Source organism: Convolutriloba macropyga, chromosome 11 (genome assembly GCF_964194025.1).
Source record: "Convolutriloba macropyga chromosome 11, txConMacr16.3, whole genome shotgun sequence".
Lineage (NCBI taxonomy): Eukaryota > Metazoa > Xenacoelomorpha > Acoela > Convolutidae > Convolutriloba > Convolutriloba macropyga.
Genome location: NC_134478.1, coordinates 44,200,405 through 44,217,136, shown reverse-complemented (window position 1 = coordinate 44,217,136; position 16,732 = coordinate 44,200,405). Strand labels below are relative to the sequence as shown.

Below are 16,732 nucleotides of genomic sequence, written 5' to 3'. Positions count from 1 at the left end.
ACAAGCAAACGAATAGAGGAATAAGGAAAGCAAAAACTAGGAAATGTCGGAAATGTACAATGTACACTTGCATGCGCTTAGTGTTTAACATCAAATTTGGAACAAAGTATAAAAGTTAAAATTTTGTTTATACCAGGCGCATATTAGATGTAGTAGATGTGATTAGATATGGTCGAACTCCTGCCACACAAAAAAGTCGATCGTATAGTCACTACATCAAATGAAGAATCTACTTTTAAATTTAGACATACAGATTTTGTCTATAGCTTTGCAGAGTTAAAAACAGGAAATGCAACACGATTAGGTAAAAACAAATACGTTCGAGATCAAAACATTTATTTGAGAGCTGACTTCAATAATTTTTTTAATTGACTGGTTTTACCTCAAAATTATCTTTTGCACAATCCAATGAAACAGTTTTCCGTGCTATTTTGATGTATACAATTCAAACAAGACGAACAGTTAAGTGAGTTTGCATATTATAGTTCAATCTTTCAAATGATAAAAAAATGTATAAAGTGAAATTTGCTAGCTATCACACTGCCTTCGGTGTTTTCCTTAGCAAAGTATTTAAATAAAAACAACTCCAGCTACAAGAACGATGGCCCAACCATCTGTACAATAAATTCAAGTCGATTTGATTTCAGAATTATGGTTGTAATGCAATACCGACAAAAAACAATTCTGAACCGATTAAAATTCTCACATTGTCATTTGGTCATAATTATTACACAAATTTGTGATTTTGCGACTTTTAATTTTAAGCACGCCAAAACTTGTCTATAGACTTGTGAACAAATTTAACCAAAATTCGTTAATGAAAACAAAACTTAGGTAAATAAGACTTTCAGGATGGCTAGAATGATGCGGTTAAAAACCTAAAGATAACCCTTTCTGAACAAACATTTGTGACTGCACTCTTTATAAGACTGGCCAATTGTTTGGCTGATTGCAGAGGATGTATGGAAAAGAATGTCAATCAAGTCAAAAACGTCAATTTAAAAACATAAAAACGTAAACAAAATGTAAAATTTAAAAACAAAAAAATACATTTGAAAATAAAGTTTTCCATTGACTCTCCGAAAACATATTCAGCGTTTATTCGCTAAAACAGACAAAAACAATTTCAAATTAGGCCACTGTAAAACTAATGACCGACAAGGGTTTTATTTTAAACAACTTCTAGAAAATTGTGTCAGTCAATTTTACTTAATAATCTGGATCTAATATTTGAACAATTAACATCTCAACATTTTGGTTTTATTTCGTAGTGAACAATCTTTCTTGAATTCAAGGCAACAAAACTAAGGGGAAAACTTTCGAATAAAAAAACAAACTTCTAACATTCGATTTTCAAATTGGGTATCCTTCTACAAGACCCAGAAGCTATTACGCACAGCTTGAGATCTTAATTATTGACTTTTTCAGACCACTTTTCAAGCTAAATGACAGAAAAAGAAAGAGTAATTGAAAAAGCAACATATTGAGAAACTAAACGACATTGCAACAAAACAGCTTACATTCAAAACACTCAACAATGATTTGACTCCGAGTAAAATGACAAAAGTCACTAATCAAAACAACTCAGATAACCTTTTTCTAACAATAGCAAAGTCAAATTCGTAGTTCGTTAAACAAACTTTGATTCTCCTCAAAGTCTCAGCTTCTCGAAGAAAAACGTTCTCCTAGGCAATTAATGGTTATACACAAACAGATCATGTTTAAAAAAACCGCTTAAGTTCAAGTTTTTTTTTGCTCAGCTGGAAAACCAATCAATTCGCCCTGAAAAAAAGTCAGGTGAAATACACTTCTATATACGAAGTGGGATAAGCGAGTTCAATGGACAGCTATTTCTCTCAAGGCATTATTAGTTTCATAACAGTTCATTAAAGAAGCTAGGCGAGGCTAGAGTGCCCTTCAATAAAGCATTTTCTCATTTATACAATTATACCGGAAAGCTTGCCAGAAAATAGCTGCCGTTGATCCCCATATCCAAAATTGGGTTGAAAGAACAAAAAAAACTAGTTGAAAAGGATTTTTGTATAAACAATTTAAGAGTGCAAACTATTTTGATGTCATTTTGTAGCTGAACATACTCCTGTTTCGTAGCGAGACCACAAATCGTTTTTTGATACTGACTCTGTTCACTTTGGATCGCTTTGCTGAGCAACTGCTCTCTCAAACCACTTTTAGCACAATGAGAGAAGAGGAAAACTAGTCTAGAGAAGTCAAAAAGATTTCACGCAAAGTTTTAAACAAGCTGTGAACTAGGGTAAAGCAAAAAATTATTGTCAGACGAAGTAAAATAAAAATTAGGAGCGCTATAATAGCCGGCTGAGAAGCTGAGGCGGCTATAAAATGTAATTTGAAATAACTTAAGGACCTGCTATCAGTATAAATTTAAAAATAGCAGACACAACCAAGTCCTAAGACCTGCTTTCAGAAATGAAGAAAAAAACATTTTTGTATAATTGAAGCCGAAACAAAAAAACCTAAAATTGCGTAAATTGAAAAGGACTAACTTACCATTGATGGCACCAGTTTATCTACACGTATTTGTTCAGTCGTGAATAGAGAGAAAAGCGGCATGTTCACCTTGTCTTTAAATTATACATAACAACAGAGGTAGCAACTTGGACCCAGACTAGAACTTGGTGGCGCCCCTTTTCTCAAAGTTTTTTGTCAGGTAGGAAGAAAGAAGAAAAGTCAATTAGCTAGAAGCAAACAACACACCAAACTTGTAGCATTTGCTACAACGGCGCACAGTACGAAATAACAACAAAAAACAAAATGTACAAAATTACTTGAAATCGAATAGGAAGAATAATTTCAATTTCATTGTCTATAATAAGGAAAAGTTTATCAGTCACGCTGGTTCAAGATAAACACTAATGCTAATATGTGAGATAAAAGCTTCCCCTTTTTCTTTTTCTCAATAATGCATCACAATAATTAAACTAACTTTGCAGCAAAGTAAAATAAATGAGTTCTTTACCCCTAAAAACGCAAAGTCATAACATCTGAAGCTAGAACTTATTTCTCAGAAAACAATTAGCTTTCGCTAACGCAAAAAAGCAAACGAATAGAGGAATAAGGAAAGCAACAACTAGAAATGAATATCGGAAATTCCCAATGTACACTTGTATGCGCGTTGTGTTTAACATATCAAATTTGGAACAAAGTATATAAGTTAAAATTTAATTTATGCTAGGCGAATCTTAGATGTAGTAGATGTGATTAGCAATAGTGAAACTCCTGCCACACAAAAAGTTTGATCGTATAGTCACTACATCAAATGAAGAGTATACTTGCTGCCACACAATTGTTGCGTATTTTTGGATTCAAAAAGCAATTTCCTTTATTGCCAATCAATTATTAATTCGTAATTTTATTGTCTTAAAAACGTTTTCAATTTCGGCCAATCACTTTGTCAATTTGAAGTTCGGCGATTTTAAATTTAGACATACAGATTTTGTCTGCAATTTTGCAGAGTTAAAAACTTTTTGGAATTAATGTCTAAAAATCAAACTTCGTTGTCCTATATAAATACAGATTGAAATCGAACAAAACGTTGTTCTCATAGACCAGAGATAACATTTAAAAAATGATTAAACTGTTAGTCTGAATGCAAAATTATCATTTTTTTAATGGAACCTGATGTTTTTGATCCGATGCAAACAAGAGGAAATGCAACGATTAGTTATAACAAATAGGTTCGAGATCAAGACATTTATTTGAGCTGACTTCATTTTTCTTTTTTAAAAATCAATCAATTTATCTCAAATTTCATTTTCGCATAAATCGATTAAAAAAGTTTTCTGCAATATTTTTGATGTGTACAATTCAAACAATGAGAACCGGCTAAATGAGTTTGCATAATATATTTCAATCTTTCAAATGATAAACAATGTGTTAAGTTTGCTAACTATCACACTCTCTTCCGTGTTTTCCTTATTTAGGTAAATAAAATAAATACTGCTACATGAACGATGGCCCAACCATCTGTACGATAAATTCAGGTCGATTTGGTTTCAGAACTATGGTTGTAACACAATCCCGACAAAAAAACAATTCTGAACCGATTAACATCCTCACATTGTCATTTGGTGATAATTATTACACAAATTTTTGATTTTGCGCTTTTTAATTTTAAGCACGCCAAAACTTGTCTATAGACTTGTGAACAAATTTAACAAAAATCCGTTAATGGAAACAAAACTTAGGTAAATAAGACTTTCAGGATGACTAGAATGATGCGGTTAAAATCCTAAAGATAACCCTTTCTGAACAAACATTTGTGACTGCACTCTTTATAAGACTGAACAATTGCTTGGCTAATTGCACAGGATGTATGGATAAGAATGTCAATCAAGTCAAAAACGTCAATTTAAAACATAAAAACGTAAACGAAATGTAAAATTTAAAAACAAAAAATACATTTGAAAATAAGGTTTTCCATTGACTCTCCGAAAAAATATTCAGCGTTTATTCGCTAAAACAGACAAAAACAATTTCAAGTTAAGCCATGTGAAAACTAATGATCAATAAGGGTTTTATTTTGAACAACTTCTAAAAAATTGTGTCAGTCAATTTTACTTAATATTCTGGAACTAATATTTGAACAATTAATATCTCAACATTTTGGTTTTATTTCGTAGTGAACAATCTTTCTTGAATTCAAGGCAACAAAACACAATTGTTGCGTAATGTTGGATTCAAAAAGCAATTTCCTTTATTGCCAATTAATTAACACTTCGTAATTTTCTTGTATTAAAAACGTTTTCAATTTTAGTCAATCACTTTGTCAATTCGTAATTTGGCGGTTTTTAAATTTAGACATACAGATTTTGTCTATAGCTTTGCAGAGTTAAAAACTGTTTGGAATTAATGTTTAAAAATCAAACTTCGTTGTCCTATATAAATACAGATTGCAATCGAACAAAACGTTTTCTCATAGACCAGAGAAAACATTAAAATTTGATTAAATTTTTAATTCTGATGCATTATTATCAATATTTTTAATGGAACCTAATATTTGTGATCCGATGCAAACAACAGGAAATGCAACGATTAGTTATAACAAATAGGTTCGAGATCAAAACATTTATTTGAGCTGACTTCATTTTTCTTTTTTAAAAATCAATCAATTTATCTCAAATTTCATTTTCGCATAAATCGATTAAAAAAGTTTTCTGCGATATTTTGGATGTGTACAATTCAAACAATGAGAACCGGCTAAATGAGTTTGCATAATATATTTCAATCTTTCAAATGATAAACAATGTGTAAAGTTTGCTAACTAACACACTCTTTTCCGTGTTTTCCTCATTTGGGTAATTAAATAAAAACAAATCCTGCTACATGAACAATGGCCCAACCATCTGTACGATAAATTCAGGTCAATTTGGTTTCAGAACTATGGTTGTAACACAATTCCAACAAAAAAAACAATTCTGAACCGATTAACATCCTCACATTGTCATTTGGTCATAATTATTACACAAATTTTTGATTTTGGGCTTTTTAATTTTAAGCACGCCAAAACTTGTCTATAGACTTGTGAACAAATTTAACAAGGCTTCGCGAATGAATGACTTTCAGGATGACTAGATTGATGCTGTTAAAAAACCTAAAGAAAATCCTTTCTGAACAAACATTTGTGACTGCACTCTTTATAAGACTGACCAATTGTTTGGCTGCTTGCACAGGATGTAGGGAAAAGAATGTCAATCAAGTTAAAAACGTCAATTTAAAAACATAAAAACGTAAACAAAATGTAAAATTTAAAAACAAAAAAATACATTTGAAAATAAGGTTTGAAAAATGAGTTCTTTACCCCTAAAAACGCAAAATCATAACATCTGAAGCTAGAACTTATTTCTCAGAAAACAATTAGCTTTTGCTACCGCAAAAAAGCAAACGAATAGAGGAATAAGGAAAGCAACAACTAGAAATGAATATCAGAAATTTCCAATGTACACTTGCATGCGCTTAGTGTTTAACATCAAATTTGGAACAAAGTATAAAAGTTATAATTTTGTTTATACTAGGCGCATATTAGATGTAGTAGATGTGATTAGATATGGTCGAACTCCTGCCACAAAAAAAAGTCGATCGTATAGTCACTACATCAAATGAAGAGTCTACTTGCTGCCACACAATTGTTGCGTCATTTTTGATACAAAAAGCAATTTCCTTTATTGCCAATTAATTATCAAACCGTAATTTTCTTGTCTTAAAAACGTTTTCAATTTTTGCCAATCACTTTGTCAATTTGTAGTTCAGCGGATTTTAAATTTAGACATACAGATTTTGTCTGCAGTTTTGCAGAGTTAAAAACTTTTTGAAATTAATGCCTAAAAATCAAACTTCGTTGTCCTATATAAATACAGATTGAAATCGAACAAAACGTTGTTCTCATAGACCAGAGATAACATTTAAAAAATGATTAAACTGTTAGTCTGAATGCAAAATTATCAATTTTTAATGGAACCTGATGTTTTTGATCCGATGCAAACAAGAGGAAATGCAACGATTAGTTATAACAAATAGGTTCGAGATCAAAACATTTATTTGAGCTGACTTCATTTTTCTTTTTTAAAAATCACTCAATTTATCTCAAATTTCATTTTCGCATAAATCGATTAAAAAAGTTTTCTGCGATATTTTTGATGTGTACAATTCAAACAATGAGAACCGGCTAAATGAGTTTGCATAATATATTTCAATCTTTCAAATGATAAACAATGTGTAAAGTTTGCTAACTAACACACTTTTTTCCGTGTTTTCCTCATTTGGGTAATTAAATAAAAACAAATCCTGCTACATGAACAATGACCCAACCATCTGTACGATAAATTCAGGTCGATTTGGTTTCAAAACTATGGTTGTAACACAATTCCAACAAAAAAAAACAATTCTGAACCGATTAACATCCTCACATTGTCATTTGGTCATAATTATTACACAAATTTTTGATTTTGGGCTTTTTAATTTTAAGCACGCCAAAACTTGTCTATAGACTTGTGAACAAATTTAACAAGGCTTCGCGAATGAATGACTTTCAGGATGACTAGATTGATGCTGTTAAAAAACCTAAAGAAAATCCTTTCTGAACAAACATTTGTGACTGCACTCTTTATAAGACTGACCAATTGTTTGGCTGCTTGCACAGGATGTAGGGAAAAGAATGTCAATCAAGTTAAAAACGTCAATTTAAAAACATAAAAACGTAAACAAAATGTAAAATTTAAAAACAAAAAAATACATTTGAAAATAAGGTTTGAAAAATGAGTTCTTTACCCCTAAAAACGCAAAATCATAACATCTGAAGCTAGAACTTATTTCTCAGAAAACAATTAGCTTTCGCTACCGCAAAAAAGCAAACGAATAGAGGAATAAGGAAAGCAACAACTAGAAATGAATATCAGAAATTTCCAATGTACACTTGCATGCGCTTAGTGTTTAACATCAAATTTGGAACAAAGTATAAAAGTTATAATTTTGTTTATACTAGGCGCATATTAGATGTAGTAGATGTGATTAGATATGGTCGAACTCCTGCCACACAAAAAAGTCGATCGTATAGTCACTACATCAAATGAAGAGTCTACTTGCTGCCACACAATTGTTGCGTCATTTTTGATACAAAAAGCAATTTCCTTTATTGCCAATTAATTATCAAATCGTAATTTTCTTGTCTTAAAAACGTTTTCAATTTTTGCCAATCACTTTGTCAATTTGTAGTTCAGCGTATTTTAAATTTAGACATACAGATTTTGTCTGCAGTTTTGCAGAGTTAAAAACTTTTTGAAATTAATGCCTAAAAATCAAACTTCGTTGTCCTATATAAATACAGATTGAAATCGAACAAAACGTTGTTCTCATAGACCAGAGATAACATTTAAAAAATGATTAAACTGTTAGTCTGAATGCAAAATTATCAATTTTTTAATGGAACCTGATGTTTTTGATCCGATGCAAACAAGAGGAAATGCAACGATTAGTTATAACAAATAGGTTCGAGATCAAAACATTTATTTGAGCTGACTTCATTTTTCTTTTTTAAAAATCACTCAATTTATCTCAAATTTCATTTTCGCATAAATCGATTAAAAAAGTTTTCTGCGATATTTTTGATGTGTACAATTCAAACAATGAGAACCGGCTAAATGAGTTTGCATAATATATTTCAATCTTTCAAATGATAAACAATGTGTAAAGTTTGCTAACTAACACGCTCTTTTCCGTGTTTTCCTCATTTGGGTAATTAAATAAAAACAAATCCTGCTACATGAACAATGGCCCAACCATCTGTACGATAAATTCAGGTCGATTTGGTTTCAGAACTATGGTTGTAACACAATTCCAACAAAAAAAACAATTCTGAACCGATTAACATCCTCACATTGTCATTTGGTCATAATTATTACACAAATTTTTGATTTTGGGCTTTTTAATTTTAAGCACGCCAAAACTTGTCTATAGACTTGTGAACAAATTTAACAAAGCTTCGCGAATGAATGACTTTCAGGATCCTAAAGAAAATCCTTTTCTGAACAAACATTTGTGACTGCTTTCTTTATAAGACTGACCAATTGTTTGGCTGGTTGCACAAAATGTATGGAAAAATATGTTAATCAAGTCAAAAACGTCAATTTAAAAACAAACGTAAAAAATATAAAAATTGTAAAATAAAAAAAGAAAGAAATTTGACAAGAGAATTTTCAAGTGACTCTGCGAAAAATATTCAGCGTTTTATTCGCTACAACAGACAAAAGAATTCCAAACTAAGCGATGACAAGACTAATAATAAGAAAAGAGATCGACAGGGGTTTTATTTTACGTAACTTCTAAAAAATTTTGTCAACCAATTTTACAAAACATTCTGGATCTAATATTTGGACAATCAATCACTGAACATTTCTTAGTGAACAAGTTTTCTTCCTGACTTTTTGAGACAACTTTTCAAGCTAAATGACGGAAAATGAAAGAGTAATTAAAAAAAGAAGATTGTTGAGAAACTAAACGACTATCTGCAACAAAACGGCTTACGTTCGAGTTCAAAACACAACAATGATTTCATTCGCAATAAAATGATAATAGTAACCGTAACTAATCCAAACAACTCACGTTACAATCTTCTAACAATAGCAACGGCGAATTCGTAGTTCGTTAAACAAATTTAGTCTCAGCTTCTCCCAAGAAAAACGTTTTTGTTCTGGGCAATTATTGGCGATACACAAACAGATCATGTTTCAAGAAGCCGCTGAAGTTCAAGGAGATTATTTTCACTCAGTTGAAAAATTAACCATTTCTCCCACAAACTAAGTCAGGTAAAAACACACCTTTATATAATTTCACATTCTGAGCCCTAAAATATCATTTTCAACAAGAAGTTCCAAAAAAACAAAAAAAATTAAGACAATCAAAAAGTCTTTGAATGTGGTTTTAACGGAATGTCTCAATGGCAAACTCAAAACGTCAGAATTTTTTTTTAAAATAAGTATTTTTGAGGCACCTTTCGAAAGGAGCGTGATAGCAGTGTATCTAACTGAAGATATCAATCGGCCAGAATCGACTCAACAACAAAAATCAGCCACCAAATGAATTCGGTCGGACCGTTGAATCTATTTTTCAAATCACGGAAACATGTTGGATTATGCTTTCATTCCAAGAGAACAATTGTTTTTTGCCTAAACGTATGTTAGAAATACAGCAAGCTCGCCCAATCGAGCGTTTTAGTTGCGCAGATTTTTGTGATTTTGCGCTTTTAAATTTTAAGCACGCCAAAACTTGTCTATAGACTTGAGAACAAATTTAACCAAAATTCATGAATTGACACAAAACTTAGAGCAAAATCATGCTAAAAGTGAACAAATATCACATGTTCACACAAAACTTTAAACCTCTATAACTCCTCGAAAAAAAGAAATTCAAAAAAATCTTTTTAATTTTGAATTCTACGCTGGAGGAGCTTTTTAATAATACCCCTCACATTTCTCTATGATGAATGTATCGATCGGCCAAAATTGACTGAACAAAAAACCCATTTGAGTATATAGTTCCTCCCCCACAAGTGGGTCGGAACAAAAAAGACGCTACAATAGAAAAATTTTGAGTAGGTAAACAGCTCTAGTTACGACCGAATGATCAACTCTTGCAACTGTGATGCTACAACACAATCATCTCAATCTACTGATCGAGAGTGAAAATAATCTGGAAAAATTCATCTCCCCCACCTCATAATGGGTAGCCTTATCTCATCCGGTTACACAAACAATTTAGAAACGGGCAGATTGTTTACATAGGCCGATGAAAAAGAAAATTTTGTTCTCAGAGGAGAGGATGAAAGCTATGTTCGAAACAGAATGATAACAATATTAAAAACACGCACTGACCTGAATTTTGAAACAACAAGAGAGTAGAACTGCAATGCTGAATGTCACTTGAGATAATTCACGAGATGTTGAGCAGTCAGGTCCAATATGCCTGAATTACCGAGGGTTGATTAATGAGAAGAGAAGGAAGAACATTGTAACAAAAGTGACAGGAAACAACACACTTTTTACTTAAAATCAAAGCACTAGGTTGACAGAGAGAAAAATAAGATATCCAGACATCCGATATGATATAGACTTAGCTCTGCGGCAGACAATTGAAATTCAACTTCCTCAAACTGATTCCTACCTAAAACACCGCCGCCTTCCGTGAACCACTCAATTGTCGATTTCCGAAGTCTGTACTAACTAATGACGGAAACTTTAAAATGAAAACAGACAGGCTCCGATTAATTACACGGTGGGGGGATGCCACTTTTGTTTGCCTGCTGTTTATTTACTTTCTAAAACAAAAAAAAACAAGTAAAGAGTGTAACTTTTAAAATTTTCTTTAAATAGCTACCTCTGGTTAAGTCCCAGTTATAATCAAGCAAAGTATAATTCAAGTTTAGAACCAGTGTTTAAAATTATTTCTGGCAATAATTTTCAACCTCGAGATTTTTGACCAAAAACAAGACTGAATTTTGCCGAATATTGCAAAAAAAAACAATGTTTTGCCAATTAAATCGGACGTGGCAGAACAATTATTTTTTTCGTTCCAGGCTCTAATTAACCTCAAGGGTGGAAAAAAGAAGCTTAAAAAATTACTTGAATAAAGCAAAAAGTAGAGAGAGAGAGAGAGAGAGAGAGAGAGAGAGAGAGAGAGAGAGAGAGAGAGAGAGAGAGAGAGAGAGAGAGAGAGAGAGAGAGAGAGAGAGAAAGAGGTACGGAACATCGTTAGGGTAATTTAAACGAGATCAATCAACCAATTGCAGCCAATAGGGTAAAATAAAGGATATGTTGTTTTGTTTTCTTCAATTTCCCCTCCCCTCACCTCCCTTACCAATCCATACAAGTTTATCATCCTTTGTTCACTCGTTCATTTATTTCACTCGCTCAGTCATTCGCTCCCAATGACGTACATTTCAAATCACACAGGTGCCACGGCTCATTTAGCAGAACTCGCACAATTCATAATTTCATAAAAAATGCTTAAAAAATTAGTTGCATTTGAGTTGCAATTGTGCCAATTAATCCAAGTCTTTTTCAAACACATAATAAATCCAGCCGATATATATTAAAAAGTAAACTGATTTAGTCAGAGATACATTGCCAGAAATCTGCATATAACGCACAAAAAAGCTCAAACAGAACAATTAAGACACGTTAATATTTAATATCGTCCAAAAGCGCGTTTGGTTCCTAACAGACCATTACAGTTAAGTTTCAAGATTATTCAGATTCTGCCAAGTTCTATTTCGAACTCGCGGTCATTTTAAAAAGATCGAGCAAACTGCAGCGGGGAGCCCTGACATAAATAAAAGAGGAAAAAAGCAAAATGACGTAAACAAAATGGCGGAACCCCAAAAAGTTCAGGAATGACAAATTATCGATCGGTCCTCTTGTAATAATAATAAAACATTTTAAAATTAACTTCTTCATAGCAAAGAACCACTAAAGAGAGAATCACAGTCAACAATTTTTTTTTAAATTCAATGCTCAACTGTAAAACTTTCTTCCATTAACTAAAAACACGTTTTAATTCTTAAAAAAGTCTTCTAAGCTTAAAATTTGGACTGAAATCGCAACAAGCGCACAAATAGGGCTTCCAACCCGGGGCCTCCAGAATATCAATCTCACATCCTAACCACTAAGCTACAACGACTTTGATCCTCAACCACTCACAATCCCTTTTATATTAGCAACAATGAGAGCAGTTGAACTCACTAGAAAATGAAGAAGTGAAGCGTGAAAACGTCACTTGAGAACTCAAAGAACGTTCTAGAAAAGCGCAAAACTGGTTAGGCGAAAATTTTGCAAAAAAACGTTTACAATTATATAATATAATTGTCTGAAACTTCGTTCGAAAGCAATTAATAAAAATTCATCTATGAGAGGCATTAGTGGTATCATTTGAAAGCCCTTGCATAGTAGGATATTTCATAATGCGATTTGGGTGAATTTCTTGATTTTTTGGGGGGAACATGAGTTTTTAAGGAATCTAGGCCTTCCCTATACTAAAGGGAAAATAAATCAAAACTGAAGAAAAAACTTCTTTCATCCAAAAAGCTGATAAATTTGAATTTTATGCATGAATTATTAATAATTGTATCATCATGTGTATTACAATTGTCCACCTTTAACTATACAAAAGATTGCATTTGGCGCCCATGTTCTGCGCCATATTGTATTCCATTTTGTATTTTGAAAAAGGCCGACTTCAATCTAGTAGATGTTTTCAAAGGCTGCAAAATTTTAAAAATGATGGTTTAAAATTACAGCTAATTCATTGGATGACTTTGCCACAACTTTTTTCTAATTTTCGAAATTTTGCTCGCTTGGCTTGTCGTCATTGTTTTAACTTCTTCGATACATATTCTTAACAGTTTTATGTGATAAAGTTTTTAGTAAGTGATTATGACACAACTTCTCAGTTCTAAAAAGTGTTGAAAATTTTCAAATTTTTCTAACATTTTTGTCTATTTTAATTTATTAGATAAAAACGATGTGATTAAACAAACGGCATTAACTGAGATCAATTATTTTTATTCAGATGATTTCCAGAAAATTTTTCCAAGCTGCTCAAATTCCAAACACACAAGTTTTATCTAAAAGAAGTGGAATTCCATTTTTTCGACTCCCTTTAGTTTTTCAGATAAGGCCCATTTAAAATAAAGATTTGTTTCCTAGTCAAGTGTAATTGGTTTTGCTTGAAAGTATAACTGAGTAACTATTGATTCGGTTGAATTTCACGGCAATTATTTTTGAAATGTTTATTGTTTTTGGCCCACTTATCCCGTTTCCGATATTTATAAGTAACAAATATAAGACTGCAAGCATCATCTTATGATGCGTAGCTCTAATGTGCGAAAACTTTCGCTGAGCACCTTTCGATTTTCAGAATTTGCAAATCACTGTTATTCAACATGTCTTTGTGAACATCTTCTTTCGGTTCTTTTCGCATTTTTGGTACGCTTTAAATTTGTTTCACTAAACAATGAATATAAAATTGAGATGGCTAGTTTGAACTGTTTTGAAGCAGTTTTCTCCACATTTTTGAAGTTAGCAATTTCACACCGTAAACTTGTGTATGGGTGGTCTAATGACCTCAGTTTTAGTTTCATGGCAGTTCATTAGCAATATTGGGATCGAGCAGTTGAGCATGAAAAAAACAAAACGCGAAAACCTTGGACAAAAACGCCTTGAATCTTCTTTTTAAAAGTAATCAAATTTTTTCCAATCTGTCACTCCAACCATTTTTAAAATCCAAAATCTGGAAATTCTCAACAAGACTAACTAGAGTTGAGCAATTAAAATTCATGCTTTGAAGACGCAATCATATGATGCTACAATGTTGTTAAAATATCGCAATTTAACTTTTTGCGTTTGGCACACTTTCTCTTGGGTAATAAATTCTGGGTAAAACCAATTGAACAATTATCCAGCTTAGTTTAGCACTTGCCGTATTGCAACAAAGGGCGAGTCAAGTTCAAGCGAGTCAAGTCTATTCTCGCACAATTAGCCTAATTGAAATCAGTTGCTTCAATATGCCATTTGGAGCAACCATCTATCTGTTAGGGTGGTAATCAGTTACTCCAAAGTTGTCAACCTATTCCATAAACTTTGTTCATTTTCATATTACTTGTATTTGAAAATGAGTTACATTTCTCTGCGTTTCCGTGCTGCTTTTGCCCAAAATGAAACAGCTATAAATATACAAATGAGTCACTCAAAAAAGTATAAGCGATTACAGGTTCAAAAAAAACTTCTCAAGTTTGACAATTACAAAAAACAAGCCAATACTCAGATTTAGGTATTCGTATTTATTTTTACAATCATTTTTTGCATTGAGAAAGACTTATTAAACGAAAAGTTGGGAAACGGTAAGTCAGGAAATTTATAGGTGAAGTCAGAAATACGGAGTCTTTCACCTGATTTCCTAGCTATAACGACAGAGTCTAAAATAGGATAACTTAGAGTAAAATAGCTGAAACGCTAAATTGTAGTGAAATAGGGAAATAGTGAAATTGTAGTGGCTAACTATTTTGCACTATTTTATCGTCCCATACTTTTACGAAACGCTTAAAAACTTCAAAGTCATCAAATTCAAAACGTTCTACGTTTTACGGTACATTCATTTCTACAATCTCAAAATTTTAGGAGAAATAGATCGATTCATGAGCCAAAACTGAAAGAAGAGAAACTAACCTTTGAGTACATAATTCTTCGTACCTGCCTCCACAAGTGGGATCCGATCGGTGTCAGGAAATTGATTAGTATTTTACTTACCTAATAGTGCTTTGCTTTCCTCGTACTTACACATGTTAAGAAAGTAAAGCTAATTGAAAAAACAGTTTCTGTTTGGTACAAATTCTGTCAGCGCGGCAGATCACTGAGGACACAAAGACAACATAAACGAAGACAGCAGGTAACAAACAGGCAAACAAACAGACTTGGAATAATTTGACTAATTTTATACAACAATTTTTCATTTATAGTCAAAAGATGCAAAAAGCAACAAACTGCTTTGAAATAACACAGAGAGGAATGCTAGCAAATAAAGTAGAGAAAAAACAGGGGAACGGGCAAACAAACAAACACGCAAACAAACAAGATGCGAACATTGATATAACTTAATTTGGTTTTTATGATGCAGTAAATTGGATAGCTCTTATTTTTGAATCCTGACACCATAAAAGTAGAAAAGAATAATAAAATGTAAGGGATAAAGAGACTAATAACAAAAAGAAGAGTTGTAATAACAAAACGAGAATTCTGCTCAACAATAACCTACTCTTCCCGCCTTGGTATCATCAATCATCAGAAAATATAGCAGCATATTGTGTGGTATATAGTCTTTTTTCTGCTTTTCATCTCTTCAGTAGTTATTAGAAAAACAGAAACAACAACAACAACAACAACAACAACAACGACAACGAGCTTTGCTGTCTCGCTTTAAGCCATAAATCAAATAAAAACTTTAACAATGTTCCCGTTACGCAGGAAACAAGCAAAAAATCTCACAGCTTTATAGAAACTTCGACGACAGTAATTAGCAAATAAATTGAAACAAAAATAAAAGTTTCAGCAAATAAATTCTCGCAAGGCATTTAAAACGCCAATTTAACTATTGCTGAGATGTAACATAATACTCACTTTTGTTCAACTTTCTTTCGCCGAACGACGGCAATTTGATTCCACGAGGAGGGAGGGTGGGGTGGAAGAAGGGGGGGGGGGTTGGGTTGAGATACAGACATTTTTTTATTGTTCATCATTATAGAGAATAAATTATAGTTGATAGTTAGTCGTGTGGTAAAAAAATATTACAAAATATGTAATCCCCCCAAGTTGAAATGGCTAGCTCGGATAAATTAGGGCAAATATTAAAAGGAAGAGCTACTAACAAGACATTACCTCTCTAAGTATTCCCAAATGCAGTGTAATAACCAAATAATAGTCATTGATCATGCCAAACATAATAAGAAATAGCAGAATTTCATAAAAATGAGAAAATTGTTAGAAACTATATTAACGGTAACAATACTCAGATGATAGCGTTTGAAAAGTCAAGGTCTTAGCTACCATTTTCATGATACGCAATAATGTATAAACTAACCAAAACAAAGAATTCAGGGTATAAAACAAAATTATGAAGTTACTTACCATCAACCATAACTGAGATTGGAATAATTAAAGACAACAATACGAGATACAATTCTACTCGCAATATCATCGTAGCTAAACAAAATTTGGAGCAGAAAAAAGCCCATGGAACTGTTGAAAATTCTGCCCAATGCAACAGGGAACAAACAAACAAACAAAACAATGAAGCACAGAGGCGGTGGTATTGAGAAGTGAGGGAATGTTTATGGCTTTTTAGCGAGAATGGTGCTAGCGATGAAAGTAAATGCCACTACTGGTACCAATAGAAGTGATGGTGTTGGTGGTTGCAAAAGTAGTTTATACCACCATTTTCAACAAACCAAGTCCATGGTACTAATGTCACCATCACTGTTAGCATGTTGCACAACAGAGCTGCAAAATATTTTTGAAAAAACGCAAGGACACTAAAAGATGCACTGTAGATATAACAATACACAGAAGAGCATGAGACTGCATGTGCGTGAGATAGATGGAGCAAATGTAATGATGGACAGCGGATACTGTAGAAATGACAAAAGTGAAATGGGATT

At 32.5% G+C, this 16,732-nt stretch overlaps 2 protein-coding genes across 10 annotated transcripts in view; both read right to left on the bottom strand.

Moving 5' to 3' along the window:
- LOC142349445 (uncharacterized) overlaps positions 1-15,661 on the bottom strand; it is a 30,373-nt gene extending 14,712 nt beyond the window's left edge. The window contains exon 1 of the mRNA XM_075401008.1: positions 14,829-15,661. The gene's annotated coding sequence lies outside the window, so the exon portion shown is untranslated. The remainder of the gene's footprint in view (positions 1-14,828) is intronic.
- Positions 1-16,732, bottom strand: part of LOC142349443 (ras-specific guanine nucleotide-releasing factor 2-like) — a 233,011-nt gene that overhangs the window by 199,946 nt on the left and 16,333 nt on the right. The window lies entirely within an intron of this gene.